We start from the raw sequence: 21184 nt of genomic DNA, 5'->3' as shown, positions 1-21184 counted from the left end.
GGAGGAGATCAAGGAAGCTTTTAGGGTGGATTCTCCACTTGAGGTAAGGATCGTGTGCATATTTAAGTTTGATTTTTGTTTTGACTTGTGAATCTAAAGCTTGAGTTAGTTTTTTTTTTAGTTTTGGTTTGAGTTGCTGAAATTAGAATCAAGGGGGTGGATTTTTGGGTGTGATGGTGCTTTTCTCTTGATTCTAGTATCTATAGGTTGTTAGATGGTTCATATGAGGTTTTGATTTGATTTGGGGGTTTAGGTATTTGTTTGGGGTGTTTTGGAGAGGTTGAAGCTCGGGAAAAACGCATGGGAAAACCCAGAAAATCTGGGTTCGCGAAGGAGTGCCGCGGCCCTGTTCTTGGGCGCCGCGGCGCGAGGATGCTTCAGGATGGGGGCCAAGCCGCTGGGCGCCGCGGCCCTTGAAGGGAGTGCCGCGGCCCTAGGCCATTTTGGCAGCCAAAAAGTTGAGTTTTAGGGCTTGTGCCCGGGGACACGAGGGATGGTTCCGATGTTTTGTTTTATGGATTTAGAGGTCCCGGGAGTGCGGGATTGGTCCCGGGAAGTGGTCTTGGGCTTGGTTAGTATTAAAAGTGTTTTTTGTGTGTTGTGACTAGGATTTCAGGGAGGCTCGTACTAGAGGACCGTGCTTGTGACCTTGGTGCATCGGAAAGCTCGGGATACAGGTAAGAAAACCGTAACACCTGAGAATAGGGCATGGGCCCACTGTGTGATTGCAGGGCATGGCCCTAGATTGTGTTATGTGCAATTGTTTAACCTTAGATGAATGATTATATGCTTGAATGATTATCTTGAATTGTATTATATGTGCGATTGTAATGAAATGAACGGCTAAGGCCGAGAGCGGCGAAGGCCGGGTACGGCCTTGGGGCCGGAAGTAACGCTCAGCACATGGGATGCTATAGCCAGGGTGGGACCCAAGGGATACATGAGTTATCCTACGGTGAGGACCGAGACCCCAAGCTTTGGTAAGGCCTCTGGGGCGGCATGGCCGTGCTTGTTTAATCTAGTGGTTTTCCTATTTATCTGTGAATTATGCCAGCTATATTATTTGCATATGTTATGTACTGTTTGGGTTTTCTTGCTGGGCTTCGGCTCACGGGTGCTCCGTGTGGCAGGTTAAAGCAAGGAGTCAGTCAACCGGCCATGAGTATGGAGAGCGTGGGGGCGGCGCGTACATGTTCGGCCTGCCCGACTGCTTTGGTTGGGGACATTTTTGTATATGGCTGTGTTTACCATTCTTTTGATAGTTGATCAAGTGTAAATCTATTTTTGAATTGGAAATATTTTGTAAACCTTATTTTTGGGATCCCAGATGTTTTATACTTAACGTTTTCAATGAAGTCAAACATTTTAAAAGAGTACAGCCTTAAACTTTGATTTATTCACACTTTTGGTTTTAGAAACCACTTAGAGTCAGTCCAAAGCACGATTTCTATTTTAAACTCACTAAGTAACGACTCTAAGGTAGTAGGGCGTTATAGTATAAAAATGTTTTGTAGTCACTTGGGGCTTATAGTTGCTTAGATAGCAAACCCCAATATTTTTATCTCGCTTGGGGCTTATAGTTGCTTAGATAGCAAACCCCAAGAATTTTTATCATTTTCATGGTTTAGAGTTATGATTTACCCTACCTTGATTAGTAGACAGAAGACCTAGATGGGTTATCATATACTACCATGTGATCTAACCTATCTCGATTAGTATACAGAGGACCTAGATGGTTTATCACATGCCATGTTAATGAATTAATGGCCATTAATATTGTAGTCCTATATGATATACCTTTTTTTTATAGTATATGTTTATGATTTATGTGTTAGTAGATTTTCCTTGCTGGGCATTAGACTCATTCCTTTATTTTTAGCTTAATGCAAGGAAATGATATGGAAGGCCGAAAGATTTATGGCTACTTGGCTTATGTGTTGAGGATGAATGGATTGAATGGACTGCGTGACGATCGAGGATGATGTTATTTTTAGTCTTTTAAATTATGTTTTGATGTATTTCCGCAATTAGTATTTAAATAATTAAAGTTTATGTTTTATGTTTTATAAACAACGGGATACCATACCATATTACATTTTATTTTATATTTTTACCTTATTTTGTATTGGTACAATATTTTGGGTTTTAAATAAAGTTGTCTTATTTATAATGTATGTTTCCCAAATTAGTAGCCATGTCTAGTAGTTTTAATGGTCCAAGGTCTTAGAAATAGTTGGGTCATTACAGTTGGTATCAGAGAAAACAGTTCATATGCATGAAGTTCTCCTTGATACACACGTACAAGCTTCGAATCTAACCGCCAATGTAAGTGTTTATGTTATAATTATTATGTTTATGTTTATAGCTAACATTTTAGCCCTTATGTTTTCAGTTAAGCATGGATGGAGCCTTGACCTATGAGGATATCCGAGCCATTAAGGCATTGAAAAGGATTAGAGTGCCAAGGAATACAGTAGGAGTGTTAGAAGGAATCGCTCATAGATTAATCTTATTCCACAAGGAGATAGTTCATCTTCAAACTACTAAGCAAATTATGATGAGAGCTATAGAGAAATATGTCTTATAAATTAGGCTTTTTAAAGATTTTCCTTTTGTAATTTCAACATTAGAAGAAATATGGGAGACTATAGATGATGAAGATGATTTACCTGTAGCCATGAGATATTATTTTCTCATACTTAGGTTCACCTCTAAGTTGGAATTTCAGTTCACAAATAAGCAAAAACATAGAATCTTTATGTAACGACCCAAATTTGTTAATAAGGCTTAGGGCCTTGATTAGCGTGCTTGGAGGGCAATAAGTGAATTATGATTATAATATGTGAATTTATCTAAATATGTGATAGAGATGCATGTTTAGTTGAATTAAATATGCATGTGGGCCCCATTTGGATATTAGGGGCATGTCTGTAATTTTAGCCCGTTGATGGCATAAATGTGATAAATGAGATAAATGTGTTATATCTGTGTAGCACGATCCGAGACAGTCCTAGGGAGCCGTTAGCGATCAAGTCACAACGGGGTTGAGAATACGACTCGGGGTGAGTCGAGGGGTATTCCAGTTATTAGATGTTTTATGGGATTATCAGGTTATGGAAATAAGTATTTGGAGATATATTTGAGGTTAGAATGTTTAGGAGGGAATATTGGGGAAAATTTACCATTTTGCCCTCGGGGACGTTTTTGGTACCCCGAGCCTTGAGGTAACCTTAAAGCTTACGTTAAATAAAATAGAAGAAAGGGAAACACTCTGAAACTTGTAGAAACCGACCCAATCATTTCCTCTTCTTTCTCTTTATTTTCTATAAGGCATATCAAAGGAAAATTGTGGTGGAAGCTAATCAAAATAAGGAATTGGGCTGGGAAATCTTGGGAGCTAGAAGCTTGAGGCTTAAGGGCCAAAGTCAGAGACTTAACTCAGCTAAAGGTTAGCTTTGATCTTGGTTTATCACACTGGTTTTAAGCTGAATATTAGAGTGTTGCATGTGTTTTGGGTGATGGATCATTCTATGAGTTTGATGATGTTTTGAGCTAAGTTCTTGCTAGGTTTTGCTGCTGAAACTGTTTTAGGACTTCTGTGATTAATGGTTTGTATTGTTGGGTTGATTTTGGGATAAATTGGTTGGGTTTTTGTGTCATTAATGGAGGATTTTTCTGGGTTCGAAAGGTCGGGCCGCGGCATTGTTCTTCCTGAGCTGCGGCCCTTTGAAGCATTTTGGTGGCCTGGAAGAAGGGCGGGTCGCAACATGCTCTAGCTAAGGTCGCGACGCACCTGCCCTGATTTGGGGTTGCTCTCTGTTTTGGGGGCGGGCCGCGGCATGGCCTCATGGGGCCGCGACTCTTAGTGCAATTTTGAGCTTTAAGGTGTGTTTAGGTTTGGGAACTCAAAGGTTTAGGCTCGGGATGGTTTTTATAACCCGGATAGATAGAATTCAGGGTCCCGGAGATTAGAATTATTGCTCGAAGTTATTTAGTGGATTGGAACTTGATGGATGAATATTGTTAATGCGTTGTGATTAGGGTTTCGGCGAGGCTCGGATTAGGGGACTTTGCTCGGGACATCGGTGCTTGGAAAGCTCGGGACACAGGTAAGAAAACTACTGTTCCCATAGAGCTTGTAGGCAGGGCAGGGCCCTATATGATTGTGTTGCAGGGCACAACCCTTTGATTGAGTTTATTCATGTTCATTATTTTCTTTATTATGCTATGTAAGCATGTGTGTTAATGTTCGGCAAGAGCCGGGAATGGTGTAGGCCGAGGTCGGCAAGGCTGGGAACGACGTTAAGCACGTGGAGTGCAAGGCCGAGTGCGGCAAGGGGTCGGGAGTAGCGTTTAGCACACAGAGTGTGAGTTGCCAGGGCGAGACCCTAAAGGATACCTAGGATATCCTGAAGGTGTGGACCGCGAACTCAGGGCCTGGTAAAGCGCCTAGGTCGGCATGGCCATATGTGTATTGCCTATTGATGGCCTGTTTATATGCTAAGTGTTTGATATGCATATGTTATCTGCTTGTCAGAGATTTCTTGCTGGGCTTCGGCTCACGGGTGCTTTGTGGTGCAGGTAAGGGCAAAGGAAAAGTCAACCAACCACGAGTACGGAGAGCGTGAAGTGGTGCGTACATGTTTGACGTGCCTGGTTGCCAGGCCAGGGGTATTTTGGGAGATGATTGTACTAAACCTAGATTTTGTTGTCTAGTCGACTCTGCTTGTATTTATGTGTTGTAAACATTTCTAAACAGTGTTTTTGGATCCCAAATGTTAAACACTTTATGATTTTCAGTAAATGGAATTATTTTCAAAGTTTATGACTCTGCTTATGGTTTAATTACACGTTTGTCTTAAAACCTCGATTAGTGAGTTAAATGCACGTTTTAAACTCACTTAGTAACGACTCTGAGGAAGTAGGGCGTTACACTTTATGAATCTTCCTTGAGGAAATTTTGAGGTTCAATATAATGATGATTATGAGGAGATCGATGATGATATGTTAGATGAAGGGTAAGATGTAGAAGATCCTGATTTTTAGTTATGTTAGTATATTTATTTATTTATTTTTGCATCTATGATTGTACTTAGTGCAAACCTTTTTTCCAAATGAATATTATTGCTATTTTGATGACATGTATAAGTTTGATTTGTTTTACAATCATAATAATTTTAAATAAATAAATAAATAATGACTGAGTTCGGTGAGGATGGATACGAATCAATGGATCAGGTTCTGTTATCCAAAAAATTAGCATTGATGATGTGGCAAGTGATCCCTGGACACGTGGCTGACACCTGGAGACGTTCTGTTAGAGTATCGACCAGAAGACACATTAGAAGCAGTGCGACCCAGTCTTACCTGTGACCAGTCTGGTCGATAGTTCCGCATACAAAGCAACATTTATGGGAAGATCTTTGTAAATCCCGAATTTATCTCGCACAATCTCCTGGATATCCGATTATTCAAGAGAGAATATCTGTAACAATCTTTTGTAATCCCCCTTGAGCCTATAAATAGCAAAAGATAGCTCAAGGAAGGGACTTTTGGTTTTTGAATTATTTGAGACTATAGTAATTCTCCTAGTGATATTGTATTGTTCTTTAGAGGTTAGGGAAACTCATTGAACCCTTATTCTTTGATCACCCCTTTGATTTCTATATCAATAATAGTCTAAGTGGACGTAGGTTATTACCAAACCTTGGGGCCGAACCACTATAAAATACTGTGTCTTATTTACTTTTGTCATTACGTTCTTCTCATCATATTCATTCATATCAAGCATATTCTGACTCCGTGTCAGTTGGCCAAATCTTGGGTCAACAGGTTCTATATTGAGAGTTAGGGGGCCATAGTAGTGGGAACGATTTTACTGATCCTAGCCCTCCCTCAATATGGTTAACTTTGGAACAGCGACGAGTTTCGAGCCTGAGAATTAAGTCATATAATATGATTAGAAACAGACTTAGAAACTAATAAAGATGGCTTATTTTTCTAAGTATAGAAACACACCCTAATTATAAAGAAGGCTTACAAAATTCTTCATAAGAAATCAAAACTAGTAGGTCTGAGTTATGTTTGCTTAGATTAAGTTTTGCCTTAGAGCCTATTAGGGTAAGTTCTAACATGTTTATCTCGACTGTTAGAACTCCGCTGAAGATGTCGCTCAGAAGGTCTGCATGCACAAACGCCAATGCCTCCAGCACCGCTCATGAGACTAGTGAAGCCCCTCCAGTTCGTAGAAGGGGAACTCATGCTACCAATGCTGCTGCTAACAGAAGTGCACCCCCGCCTCCAGTTGACAACACCGCTGAAATTGTCAAGCTATGACAACAAGTGGAAGAACTACTTCAACAACAACGACAACAGGCTCAGTTGCAACCACAGACTCAGACTCAGCCTCAGCCTCAGTTGCAACCACAGCCTCAGCAAATGCCTCAAGCACCCCAACAAGTAGGTCTTTATGGGGGATGGACAATGGCGAACTATGCGCCCTACCCAGCTCAGTACATGGAGCCAATCTACGAGCAATTTTGTAAGCAACACGCTCCAAACTTTGAAGGGACAATGGACTCCTTCGAGGCGGAAGAATGGCTCAAGAATGTAGAACCGATCCTAGCACACATGAATCTCGGCAACACAGATCGAATATCTTGTGTTTCTTCTCTTCTGAAGAAGGATGCTAGAATATGGTGCGACTTAGTACAACAGACTAACGACGACGCCACCATGACATGGACTAGATTTGTGGAGCTCTTTCATAAGAAGAATTATAACTCTGTAGTCAATGCCACAAGGGTAGAAGAGTTCACCAGTTTGAAGTAGGGAAACTTATCGGTAGCAGAGTATGCTCGACAGTTCAACCAACTAGCCAAGTTTGCACCAGAGTTGGTCCCACGCGAATTTTTGAGGGTCACCAAGTTTGTTAGAGGACTCAAACCAAAGATTGAGCTAGGAGTCAAGCTAGCAAATCCTGGAACCACTACTTATGCCGATGCTCTAGAAATGGCTATAGAAGTAGAAAGGCTTTAGGCGAATGTTAGTAAAGAGGAGGCCAGTAAACCTGAACCTAAACAACAGAATCAACCTCAGAATGGTCGGAACCACCACAACAACCATCAACCTAGCAACAATAATGATCAAAAGAGAAGGCGTCCTGACAACAAGCAATCCGACAATGACAAAAGAGCACAGACAAATAATGGAGGCAATAGGTCAAGTTATGTAGAATACCTGCAGCCCTCCAAATGCCAAAAGAAACATCCTGGTGCGTGTCATGCAAACACCAAGGGATGCTATAATTATGGCCAGGAAGGTCATCAGAAGAAAGAATGTCCACAGCTCAAGCAAGAAGAGAAAAGAGACAACAAGATGGTTCCTGCCAGAGTCTTTGCCTTGACCCAGGGAGAAGCTGAAGCTAGTAACAAAGTGGTCACAGGTCAGATTCCTATCCTCGATAATATATGTTCAGTATTATTTGATTTGGGAGCAACACACTCGTATATCTCATTAGGAATGATAGAGAAATTAGACAAACCTTGTGAAAGATTTAATACTAGGTTTGTGATAGAATTTCCTTCGGGTGAAGTAGTCCTATCATCACGGATAGTACGAGGCGTACCGATCAAAATCGAGGACGTAGAACTAGAAGAGACCTAATAGAGTTAGAGCTCAAAGAATTCGACGTAATACTGGTCATGGATTGGCTAGCAACGCATGGCGCAACCATTGACTGCAGACGCAAGCAAGTGATGTTCGAAACTCCTGACGGTCAAAGACTATGTTTTATGGGAAAAGTTTCAAGACTAAGAACACCTCTTATTTCGTCTCTCATAGCTCAGAGGATGATAGAGAAAGGATGTCACGCATTCTTAGCAAGCGTCATGGATGTGGTAAAGGAAACACCACTAAAGGTTGGAGACATCCAAAGGTATTTACAGGAAGAGTATTGGTGGAAATAATGGGATAAGAAAGAATAAGTACCAAGTATGGTGTTTGAAACTGAAGGGGCTGACTAGGTAGATGATTGATAAGACATGTGGCTGTTAAGATATCATCTCCCCAAATATACTTTAGAACATTCATGGTAAACATAAGAGCACATGATACTTCCAACAAATGGCATTTTTTCTGTTCTACAACACCATCCTGTTGAGGGGTATCAACACACGAACTTTGATGAAGAATCCCATTTTGTAAAAGTTATGGACCTAAAGTGGAATTAAACTATTATGTTCCATTCTTCGTACGTAGTATACAAATTTGGTCTACAATTGTGTCTGAATCATACAATGAAAATTTTGAAAGACTTGAAATGCCTCAAATTTGTGTTGAATGAGATATACCCAAGTGATACGCATGTGATCATCAATGAAAGTTATGTACTAGCGTTAGTAGTAACTTTGGAGGGTCACCATATGTCACTATGGATTAGGGAAAATGGAGTCGTTGGAGTGTAGGATCTTGGAGGAAAATGGGTCCGTGTGTGCTTAGCAAGTTGACAAATATCACATCGAAAAGAAACAAAACTTTGATTAGTGAATAAGGATGGAAACAAACGTTGTAAGTAAGCAAAACTTGGGTGACCAAGTCTATAATGCCACAATATTATTTTTCTAGAATTATAAAAAGAAGTAGAACTAGACATATGAGATTGGTGTCTTATAGAATATTGAGTCTGAAAGAAATAAAGTCCATCATGAATCCTATTACTGCCAATCATCCTCCCTGATGATAGTTCTTGAAATTGACAAGAATTGGACACAGACTTAGCAACACAGTGATTATCAAAAGTCAGTTTGCTAATAAAAATCAAATTATACGTCAATGACAGAACATGAAGAACTAATTTAAGGAGAAGAGTAGTAGATAATCTAATGGTGCCCATGCCAGCAACAGAAGATAAAGTACCATCGGCAATACAAACATTAGATTTATTAGAACACAAAGTGTAGGAATCAAATAAATGATGAAAACCTATCATATGGTCGGAAGCACCTGAATCAATTATCCATGGTACTTGAGAGCCTACCGAAGAGATTAGGGAAGAATACATATTGCCACAATGTGCAACAGAACATGAACCTAGATTGTTCCCAAAGGGTGTAGGTGATTTATTAAGAAAGTTGTATGAGGACAAAGAAGATTTTCTGTTGTCAGGGCGGCGAATAGGTTGGCCTTCAATGATTGTTGATTGCAGATGATGGGGGTTGCCAATGGAAACTAAGTATTGCTTAGCACGGCGAGCTCTGGTGGGTCCTTCTGGTAGCGGCGAGAACAAAGACAAGAAGATATCCTGAGCATCAGGCGGAGGGACTGTCTGAGGTTTGAAAAGAGCCAAAGGGCTCACTAGGCTGAGAGGAGGCTACATTGCTAGTGGCCATTATTGGATAAGAAGAATAAGGCAGCATATGAAAAAGAAAAAAAAAAGAGAACCTTATGGCTATGATACCAAGTAGAATTATTATTAGAGAATAATTATTGTATATTGATTTTGAGAAGAATAGTGTACATTTATAGGTTGTACAAAATAATTGACATAAATACAAAATAAACTAAATCCTATACACAAATAAAAGTTTATATGTATATAAAGATCCTATAGCTATAATCAAATTATAATGAATTGATTTTTATTGTGATTTGATTTCCATAATAAATTTGTCTACAAGCTTCCATGTGGGCCTGATTACTGAGCCTCCTTGGGTCGCTCGTGCATTCCCGTGCAATCGACAATAAAATCTACCAATGCCTGCCCTTTGATGGCAGTCATCGGGTGGTAAGTGAGGTCGAACGGGCTTAGTTCAACCACCCACTTGAGGAGTCACCTAGAGGACTCTGACTTCTGAAAGACTTGCCGCAAGGGCTGGTTGGTGAGGACCCTGACAGGATGCACCTAGAAGTAAGGCCTCAGCTTTCAAGAAGTTATCAATCAAGTAGAATGTCAGCTTCTCCATGAGTGGATATCTAGACTCCGCTCAGGAGTCTCTTACTTATGTAGTAGGTGGGATGTTGGACCCGGCCTTCCTCGAGGACCAAGGCAACACTAATGGCATTCTCGTTGACAGCCATATAGAGGATTAGAGGTTCTCCATTTGCAAGCTTAGACAAAATTAGAGGGTTAGCCATGTGCACCTTTAGCTGCTGGAATGCCTGCTCGTATTCCTCCGTCCATTCGAATCTTTGACCTCCTCGGAGGATGTTGAAGAAAGGGATGCACTTAACAGTCGCCTTCAAGAAGAAACGACTCAGGGCTACTATCCTTCCCGTTAGGCTTTGCACATCCTTTTCTTCCTGGGGATGGCAATTATGTTTGGGATTTGATCTTCACGGGGTTTGCCTCTATTCCTTGATTGTTAACTATGAAGCCCAGGAACTTCCCAAAGGCAACTCCAAAAGTGCATTTTTGGAGATTCAACTTCATCACAAACCTACGGAGGAACGAGAATACTTCTGCCAGATCTTTCACGTGGTCGGAGGCTATCCTAGACTTCATCAGCATGTCATCCACGTAAACCTCCATGTTCCAACAGAGCTAGTTTTTAAACATCTGGTTCATTAATCTTTGATACGTGGCACCAACATTCTTGAGACCAAAGGGCATCACCTTATAGCAGCATACCCCTTTGTCTATTTGGAAGCTGATGTGCTCTTGGTTAGCGACATGCATGGAAATTTTGTTATACCTTGAGTACGCATCCATAAAGGACAAGAGCTCTTTCCTAGAGGTGGCGTCGACCATTCGGTCGATCTTAGGCAGAGGAAAACAATCATTTGGGCAAGCCTTGTTAAGTTCTGAAAAGTCTATGTAGGTCTTCCAAGTGCCATTGGGCATGGGCACCAGGACCGGGTTTGACAACCACTTTGGGTACTGAGCTTCCCGGATGAAACCATTCACGAGAGGCTTGTTGACTTCCACCTTCAAGGCCTCCACCCTTGTTGGGTCAATTGTCTTCCATTTCTGTTACACCGGGGCAACATTAGGATCAATGTTCAAGGCATGGCATATGATGTTTGGTTCAATGCCCATCATATCGGAGTGAGACCAAACGAAGAAATTCTAGTCTCCCAAAGAAAGCCTACCAAAGCCTCTCGGACTCTCGCCTTGAGATTTTTCCAAACCTTGGTTTTCTTGTCTGGATTGGAGGCATCAAGGGTGACCTCCTCGGCCTCTTCCATGGGCTTGACACCCCTTTCTTCCTGAACTTTGGGGTCAAACTCATTGGACTCCTTTTCATCTTAAACAGCCTGGACCACCCTCTCCTCGGGAGGAGGTTGCTCAGGGGTTGCTGTCGGCTCAATCACCATTACTTGATGCTTGAGGGACACATCGTAGCACTGACATGCCTCCTTTTGGTCTCCACGCACTATGCCTATTCTAGCCTCGGTGAGGAACTTCATGCACACGTGGCGTATTGAGGTGACAGATCCAAACTCCACCAGGGCTGGACGTCCTAGAATGGTGTTACATGCGAAGGAGTAGTCTACAACCACAAATGTGCAGTACTTGAACGCCTGGCGTGGCATTTCTTCAAGCATCACTGGAAGCTTGATCTACCCCATCGGAATGAAACATTTTCCTGAGAACCCATAAAGGGTGAAGGTGCAAAGGGACATGTCACTTACAGTTAGCCCAATCTTCTCGAAGGCTGACTTGAACATGATGTTCATAGAACTCCCGTTATCAACCAGGATCTGAGCCACTATCTTGTTGGAGATTTAGATTTTGACCCCTAAAGGATAGTGGCACCCTCTGAGCATCGCCCTCGGAGAATTTGATGACTTGATTAGTCATTCATGGCATTTGTGCTGGAAATTGGGCTAGTGTCATCACTTCATCATCGTGGTTTATGGCCCAAGCATAGCGATTCTGCGAGCCCCTCGAAGTGCCCCCCCAAGTGGGGTCCTCTGGAGATAGTCCTTACTCTCATGTTCACTGGGGGTGGTCCTTGGGCTACCTGCTGTTGTGGGGTTGTGGGTACTTGGCCCAGGGCATGAGGAACCACCTGCTGAGGAGGAAATCTTGCAGCTGGAGCCTAGAATGGGTGCGTTCCACCCCTAACATACTGGTGGAGGTGTCCTAGTTTGATGAGACTCTCAATTTCATCCTTAAGTTGTTGCACTCGATTGTGTGGTGCCCACATCATTGTGGAACTGACAAAACATAGTGGAATCTCTTCTCTCTCAATTCCTCCACATTGGTTGCAATTTTTGGTAATGTACATATTCCTCCACACCAAGGAAAATATTATCCCCAATATCCACGAGCTTCGTGTACTCGGAGTATTGTGGAGCATACTTCTTGTTGAGAGCTGCTATAGATCTCTTGGGATTCTTGCCCTAGCCTTTTTCACTGTGTTTTCTCTCATTGGGGGCCTTGCTGGGTGCTGCGAATTGGGCTGGAGCCGCAACTCTAACACTGAATGCAGGCTGAAAAGCACTGTATCCAGTGGGGGCTGCTCCATAGTCAGTCGGGGTAGCACTAAAACCAGCACTTGGCATGGTGCTGAAGCTAGCTGGTTGTACAACTGGGCTGAATTGTGGAGTGCTCATAACACTTGTTTGGGCTGGAGTATATTGTAAGTACTGGGTTCCCGGAGCCATGACATTTGGGAAAAACAATGTGGGAAAAAGGGAGTGGTCCTCCGAATGCCCCAATTTGGGCATCCTCCCAATTGATGTACTCTTGGGCTCGACGTATTAAGTCATCGAGCTCGTGGCATCCTCTTCGATGGAGGTCATCCCATAGTAGGGAACCTTCTCAGATGCCAGCTTATATGGCCATCAACTGATTTTTGGATTTTATGCTCTTAATAAAACCATATTTCTTATGTAACGCTTTTTATTATCAATAAAAGAAGTAGAAATCATTTTTTTATTCAATCACATTGTTCACTTGTTTTATTACATGTTTATTCAATTAATACAAACATTAATAAAATCCCAAACATATGGATAGTTACAATTATAGTGACTAAGTCACAGCGAATTATAGTTGTAATTATATGTTCGAAAGAATAAGTCCTAAGATTACACTAGTGCATTCGATTTTCACTGATTAGGAAATCTATGATATGATCTACTTACACATTCAGGGTGTGATTTCTTGTCCAATGCATTGACCAAGTAGATAAGATCAGATGTATTTGGTTACATCGGACTAGGACAGATATTAAGAAGTGAAAATATGATTTCCTTAATTGCTTTGTTCAAAAGGTTAAATGATTGAGATCCCATTTCTGTGATTAGGTGCACGAAAATATCATTTATAAGGAAATTAGTGGGAGTTAAGGATAAATACCGATGAGGGGTAAAATGGTAATTTGCATCCAACTCATTAGCAAGTTATCGATAGAGGATTGGCTGACTGTAATGGTTATAACAATGGATAACATATTTGTGGTTTGGAAAATAGTTATATGAATTTAAGAGTTCAATTCTGAGTCTATAGTGAAGTCACGAGGAATTAATAATATATTAAAATTATTCGTAAATAAATTCACGGTAACTTATTGGAGCTTGATTTAATGGATCTATGGTCCTCGCATCACTTGTGAGTAAATCATCTAGAATGCCCCAATTAATTGATTTAATTATCAATTAGGATTTTTAAAGTTGGCTAGGTCAATTTTGGAAAATTTAACAGAGATATGAGATTTAGAGAATAAAAGAGAAACTTTAGGTCAATTTATTAATATTGATAAATTGGTGTCAATATTAATAAATAATATTAAATCAAGTTTCAAATTATAATTAGTTAATTTGAATAAGTATTTATTTAGTTAATTAAAAGATAAATAAATAAAAATGTATTGAATTTAGGCCCAATTGGGATTTAAATTCAAAATAAAGAGATTGGAGTGGGGGGCTAAGTCCATTTATGGGAGCCCAAGGCTTTGATTATTTGTTTATTTATTTTTTAAGTAATTTAAATTTAAATAAAGCCTATTAAGTGGCATATATAAGGAATATGATATCTTGGGTTTTCATAAGTTAGTCTAAGTTGATTCATTGGGTAAGTAAAAACCTAGACAGTCTAATCCTTTATTAGCCACTTACTCTCTTCTTCTTTTCTTCTAGATCTCTATCTCATGTGTTGAGAACCAACCCACACTAGTTCACGGTTGATCAAATGCTTGGTGAGGAAGATTATGTTGCGGATCTAGCCCAATCTCTTGATAATACTTTGCTATAGAAAGGAATCAAGGGTTAGAGAGATTGATGGAAGGAGTTGTTCCAGTTCTGCTGCGTATATGTAAGTTTCTATACTTTATTCTGTTTTGTATCAATTTCATAGGAGTATATTCTAGCATTTTACATGTGTTGTTTAATAATATGTAAATTACATGAAAATAAACAAAGATCATGTAATATGCAATTTCCTACAATTGGCCACAGAGACATAAGTTGCTAGTTTATTTTCATGTTTGAACATGTATGAAATTGATTGATATGTTAGGATGTTAATTGGATGGTACATGTTATTTGGTGCATGTTTATTTATTTGTATGTAAATTTAGCAATAATTTGGTTATTTTTGGCTTGTTTTGGGATTGAAAAACTGCACAGACTTTTTAAAATATTTTTTTGGACTGATTGGGTAGTGTTCGTGCTCTACACGCATGAAATAGCCGCGAGAACCCCGTTTGTACGAACGTCCGTACGACGTCCGCATCGGGCCCGCAATGGGCACTTTTTACAAAAAAAATATTTAAAATTGATTATCTGAATATTTTAGATATTTTTATTGTTTAAAATATTTAAAACTAGTTATCTAATAATTCTAGATATTTTAAGATATTTTAAATTTGGTTAAAATATACTTTGATACTTTAAAATAGGTTAAAATATTTTATTTTAAAAAATATCTTGTCATTCCTAACAACTTAACAACATATATTAAATTAATTATATTTAATTTTGTCTGATGAATTCTATTATAGATGGTTATAGATGTACCATCGATAGACTCATCCCTACACTGACTATAGGAATTAAGTCCATGATAATCAAAACCGTGGGTCACACTCATAAAGTAAAAAATGATTTGTTTTTGTTACTTTGATCGAATGAATAGGTTATTAATAAAATTCTAGGACATTTTATTAATTGAGATGTTTCTCTATTTGACTAATTAATATTTGTGACTCTCGCCTACCGGGACACATAGGTTCATGGCTATTTGAAATACCTAAGAAATAGAAAGATAAGTGTTTTTAGTATTTACTGTTTATATGGTGTGCTATTTCTGAAACTTGTATGAATGAATGTTTGTCGAACAATGCATTAATTTCTACTTTATTGATAATTGTAGCTCTATGGCCTAAAACCCCATTATCTCTCTCCTGTTCAAGGAGTTGTTAACCAACAAGAACTTCATGAAATGGAAGTCTAATATCAACATAGTGTTGATCGGCAACATCTCAAAATCCGTGATGACTGAAACCGAACTTCACTTTCCCAGAGAGAACGCCTCGAAGGCCGTGAGGGAGAAGTATGAATGTTGGAATGTTGCCAACAACAAGGCCAAGGTGTACATGCTTACCAACATGTCAGAAATGCTAAGAACTAAGATGGAGAATGTCAAAACTGCTTACGACATCATGGAGCAACTCTAAGAAATGCTTGGGCACATATTGGCGCAAGCTAGTTTTGAGGATACCAAGAAGTATGTGCACTATAGGATGACACCTAACCAACATGTTCAAGATAATTTCATTAAGATGATGAACTAATTCCAAGAAGTTTAGCTGCATGGAGCAATAGTAGATGAGAAGACTCAAGTTGGAATCATTCTTAACAGCCTTGCACCCAGTTTCCTTATGTTCACCACAAACAATTTCCTTAACAAGTTGGACTATGGATTGACTCAGTTGTTGAATGAGCTCCAAATGTATGAAGGAATAAACGGTGGATTGAGGAAAGGACCTGAGAAGAAGGCTACCACTACTAGGGGTACTCAGGGTGAGGCTAACCTAGCCTCGTTCTCGTAGAGCAAGAAGAGAAAAGAAAGGAAGAAAAAGAAGAAGGCTAAGAAGCAAGCAGCTGGAAAGGCACTGACAACTGAAAATCATGCTGGAGCAAAGCCAACTAGCAAATAGGCTAAAGGACATGGTTTCCATTGCAAGGAGGAGGGGCATTGGAAGTGTAATTGCCTCGCCCTCAAGGCAATTGGAACCCAAGGTAATAGTAATTTATTTGTCTTGGATGCATGTATTATAGAGGATGATTCTTCTGTTTAGATGGTTGATTCAGGATCCACTAATCATGTGTGTACTTCTTTGCAGCAACTTAGCAACTAGAAAGCGGTGGAGGAGGGCGAGTTAAAGCTTAGAGTTGGAAATAGTGAATTCGTGGAGGTCAAAGCGAAAGGAGAAGGCCGTTTAAATTTTGGAAATAAATTTATGTTGTTGGATGATGTTTATCTTATTCCAAACTTTAGTAGGAATTTAGTTTTAGCTTCTTTATTACATCAACAACGATTTACTATTACTTTCATAAATTTTAATATATATTTCATTTAATGGATGTGAATTGTGTTTTGGATGTATGAAAAATGACTTGTATATTTTGCGACCTAATGAGCCCCTTGCACTTAACAATGAATTGTTTAAGGTAGCTAATCCTAGGACCGCTAAACGACAAAAGATCGATAATGATGACATGTCATACCTTTGGCATCTTCTCCTTGTCATATTAACTATGGTAGGATTAAAAGACTTGCAAAGGTTGGGCCTTTGAGGGAACTCACAATGAGTGACTTTCCTGTCTGTGAATCTTGTCTGGAAAGTAAAATGACTAAACGTCCATTATCTGCAAAAGGATAAAGGTCCAAAGTAGGGTTAATTCATACTAACGTCTGTGGATCGATAAATGTTCACGCGAGAGGTGGTGATGAATATTACATCACTTTCACTGACGATTATTCTCGATATTTATGTCTTTACCTAATGCAAAGAAAATCTGAACTTTTGACAGGTTTGAAGAATTCTTTGCAATGACCCAAAACCAGTTAAGTAAAACTTTAAAGATCTTGAGATCTGATAGGGGTGGAGAATATTTGGATAATTAATTCCAAGATCATCTTATTGAGTGTGGGATTTTGTCTCAACTCACTGCCCCAGAGACTCCGCAACAAAATAGTGTTGCTGAGCGATGGAACCAAACATTATTAGAAATGGTTAGGTCAATGATTAGTTATTCAATGATATTTTAAATGTTGTACAATGTAAGGCTATCTCCAAAATGCCTCTAGACCTATGGAATGGACCTAGACCTAGTCTACACCATTATAGAATTTGGGGGTGTCCAACTCATGTCTTGAGAAAAAAGGAAGGAAAGCTAGAATCGCAAGTTTAGGTTTGCTTGTTTGTAGGATAACCTAAAGGTACTCGGGGCAGTCTGTTTTATAGTCCATTTGACAAGAAAATGTTTGTTTCCACAAATGCTACTTTTCTAGAAAACGACTACATGAAAAACTTCAAACCTCAGATTAAAATACTGTTGGAAAAAATGCAATCAAGAGGAAATGTCCAACCTATACCAATGCAAATCAACAAGAACGTGGAAGAAGAACAGGCTAGTCCAAGTCAGATAGTTACGATGCCTTGTCGTAGTGGGAGGGTTTCTCGGAACCTGGAACCCTACAGGATGGATGGTGAAACCAATATGGTAGTAAACGACACTCATGAGGATGATTCATTGTCCTTTAAAGAGGCAATGGTTAGTTCTGAAAAGGATCTGTGGCTCAAAGACATGAACCAGGAAATGGAGTCCATGTACTCCAACTCCGTCTGTGATCTTATAGAAGCACCAATATCTTGGTTGTTACGTTCTTTGTAGATGATAGTGTTCTTGATACTTTATGTAGATGATATCTTTCTCATTGGAAAAAAATGTCAAGAAATTATAAGACATAAAGAACTGGCTCGAGACCAAATTTCAGATGAAAGATTTGGGTGAAGCTAGTTACATTCTCAGTATCCAGATCATTTGGGAAAGGAAGAACAAGATGTTAGCGCTATCTCCAGCAGCGTACATAGATAAGGTACTTGAACATTTCTCTACGACAAACTCGAAGAAGGGACTATTGCCATCCCGACATGGAGTTCATCTTTCTAAGAAGCAGTCTCCACAGACTCCTCAAGAGGAAGAAGATATGAAACAGATTCCCTATGCATCCATAGTTGGAAGCCTTATGTATGATATGCTATCCACTAGGTCGGACATCTACCATGCAATGGGAGTTGTAAGCTGGTACCAGTCAAATCCTGGTAGAGAACATTGGGCAGCGGTCAAGCACATATTGAAGTATTTACGAAGAACAAAGGATTATATGTTGGTCTATTTGGGTTGTTCACTGGACCCGATAGGTTACACTGATTCTGATTTTTAGACGGATGTTGATGAAAAGAAGTTAGAGATGTAAATGGCCGCCCCGACCCGCTAAGCTTCTGCCTCGACCCGACCCGATCTGTTAAGGCTTTTGATCTGGGTCGGGTCAGACCCGCCCCGGATGTGATGGAGCGGGTCAGAGCTGACTCGATAAGTTTTTTTTTCTTTTTCTTTTTCTTTAATAAAAGAAAGACTATATTTTTTTTTTAAATGTGACAATATAAAAATAAATGACAAGAAAATCTGATATACTAGACATAAATGAGTTGCCTAAATTTTTTATAAGTTGTCTTTCATACTAAAATAAAATAAAATTTCATATACTTCAAAGCAAAACATCAATTTTCTTCTCTATCACTCTTAAATATACGTTTTTATTTATTTATATATATATGGATTGTAGATCACCCTAAATAGTTGTAGTAATTAGTTTTTTTAAAAAATTATTTATTACAAAAAAAAACAACAACAACGGGGTCGGGTCGTGATCCGACCCGCTTCAATTGCTAGCGGGTCGGGTCGGATCTCGACCAGTCCCGGTTTTGCCCCGCTTATTTTCGGATCATAGGTCGCCCCGTCGGGTCGAGGCTCCGACCCGCCCCGATCCACAAGGCTTTTTTGCCATCCCTACAAGAAGTCTCATTTATTTTAATAGTGCAAATGGGAGTTTGTTGGGTTTTATGAACATAATAAAAACATATTTCTTATGTAGCACGTTTTTATTATCAATAAAAGAAGTAGAACTCATTTTGTTTTTTCAATCGTATTGTTCGCTTGATTTATTACATGTTTATTCGATTAATACAAACATTCATAAAATCTCAAACATATGGATAGTTACAATTATTGTGACAAGGTCACAATGGATTATAGTTGTAATTATATGTTCAAAAGAATGAGTCCTAAGATTAGATCAATGCATTGGATTTTCACTGATATAAGATCTACTTACACATACTGGGTGTGATGCCTTGTCTAAGGCATTGACCAAGTAGATAAGATTGGATGTATTTGGTTACATCAGGCTAGGACTGATATTGACTATTGATAGATAAATAACTATCATTGTTATCAAATCCAATCAATGTCACAACGTTGACCATAGGTCAAGTCGATCTTAATTCTAAATGATAATATTATGCTAATTATTTTATTTAAATCTTTTGACTTGTTCATTACTAGCTTATCCTAAGGTCTAGCCCATACTTACATCTTGGAGAATAAGTACTGTAATTGAGTGGGAGTATTATTCATAGATATGAGATCTATAACTTTTGTATGAGAAGTGAAAATATGATTTTCTTAATTGCTTTGTTCGAAAGGTTAAATGATTGATATCTCATTTCTGTGATTAAGTTCATGGAAATATCATTTATAAAGAGCTTAGTGGGAGTTAAGGATAAATACTGATGAGGGGTAAAACAATAATTTGCACCCAGCTCGTTAGTTAATCATCGATAGAGGATTTCCTGACTGTAATGGTTATAACAATGGATTACATATTTGTGATTTGGAAAATATATTTTATGAATTAAAGAGTTCAATTCTGAGTCTATAGTGGAGTCACGAGGAATTAATAAGGTAATAAAATTATTTGTAAATAAATCCATGGTAACTTATTGGAGCTTGATTTCTTGGATCCATGGTCCCCGCTTCACATTTGAGTAAATCATCTAGAATGTCTCAATTAATTGATTAAATTATCAATTAGTACTTTTAAAGTTGACTAGGTTAATTTTGGAAAATTTAACAGAGATATGAGATTTAGAGAATAAAAGAGAATCTTTAGGCCAATTTATTAATATTGATAAATTAGTGTCTATATAAATAAATAATATTAAATCCAGTTTCAAATTATAATTAGTTAATTTGAATAAAGATTTAATTAATTAATTAAAAGATAAATAAATAAAAACATTTTGAATTTAAGCCCAATTGAGATTTAAATTCAAAACAAAGAGATTGGGGGGCCAAGTCCATTTGGTGGAGCCCAAGGCTTTGCTTTTTTGTTTATTATTTTAAATTAATTTAAATTTAAATTTAAATATAGCCCATTAAGTTGCATATATAAAGAATATGATATCTAGGGTTTTGATAAGTTAGTGTCAGTCGATTTAATGGGTAAGTAAAAACCTAGACAGTCTAATCCTTTCATGGCCACTCACTCTCTTCTTATTCTCTTCTAGATCACTATCTCATACGTTGAGAACCAGCCAACACTAATTGTAGGTTGATCAAAGAGTTGGTGAGGAAGACTGTGTTGCTGATCTAGTTTAATCTCTTGATAATACTCTGCTACAGTAAGGAATCAAGAGTTAGAGAGTGTAACGTCCCAAAATTCTTAATAAGGCTTAGTGCCTTGATTAGGGCCCCGAGAGTGCAATATTTGAATATTTACGTGAATTAATTGGATATTGATGTGATTATGTGAATAGCTTCTATTATATTATTATATAGCGTATTATATATGATTATATGAATTATGTGAGTTATATTATAATATGACTATATTGGCATGTTCAGGTGTATTAAGCATGCATGTGGGCCCATTTTCTTTGGAAGAGCATTTTTTAAATTTCGCCCGTTGAGGGCATATTTGTATATACATGTATTGATTAGGACGACATTATTATGTGGATACATTTGAGTTATTCAGCACGAGACGATCCTAGGGAGGAAGCAGTGGTTTAGTCACAACGGGGAGAAATACATGGCTTGGGGCAAGCCAATGGGTATTCTGGGTGATCTGGAGAGTCACCGGGATTCATTGTATCGTGAGTCGTAT

The sequence above is a fragment of the Humulus lupulus genome, chromosome X (genome assembly GCF_963169125.1).
Source record: "Humulus lupulus chromosome X, drHumLupu1.1, whole genome shotgun sequence".
Lineage (NCBI taxonomy): Eukaryota > Viridiplantae > Streptophyta > Magnoliopsida > Rosales > Cannabaceae > Humulus > Humulus lupulus.
The sequence above is the reverse complement of the archived record's forward strand: the minus strand, read 5'-3'. Positions refer to the sequence as shown.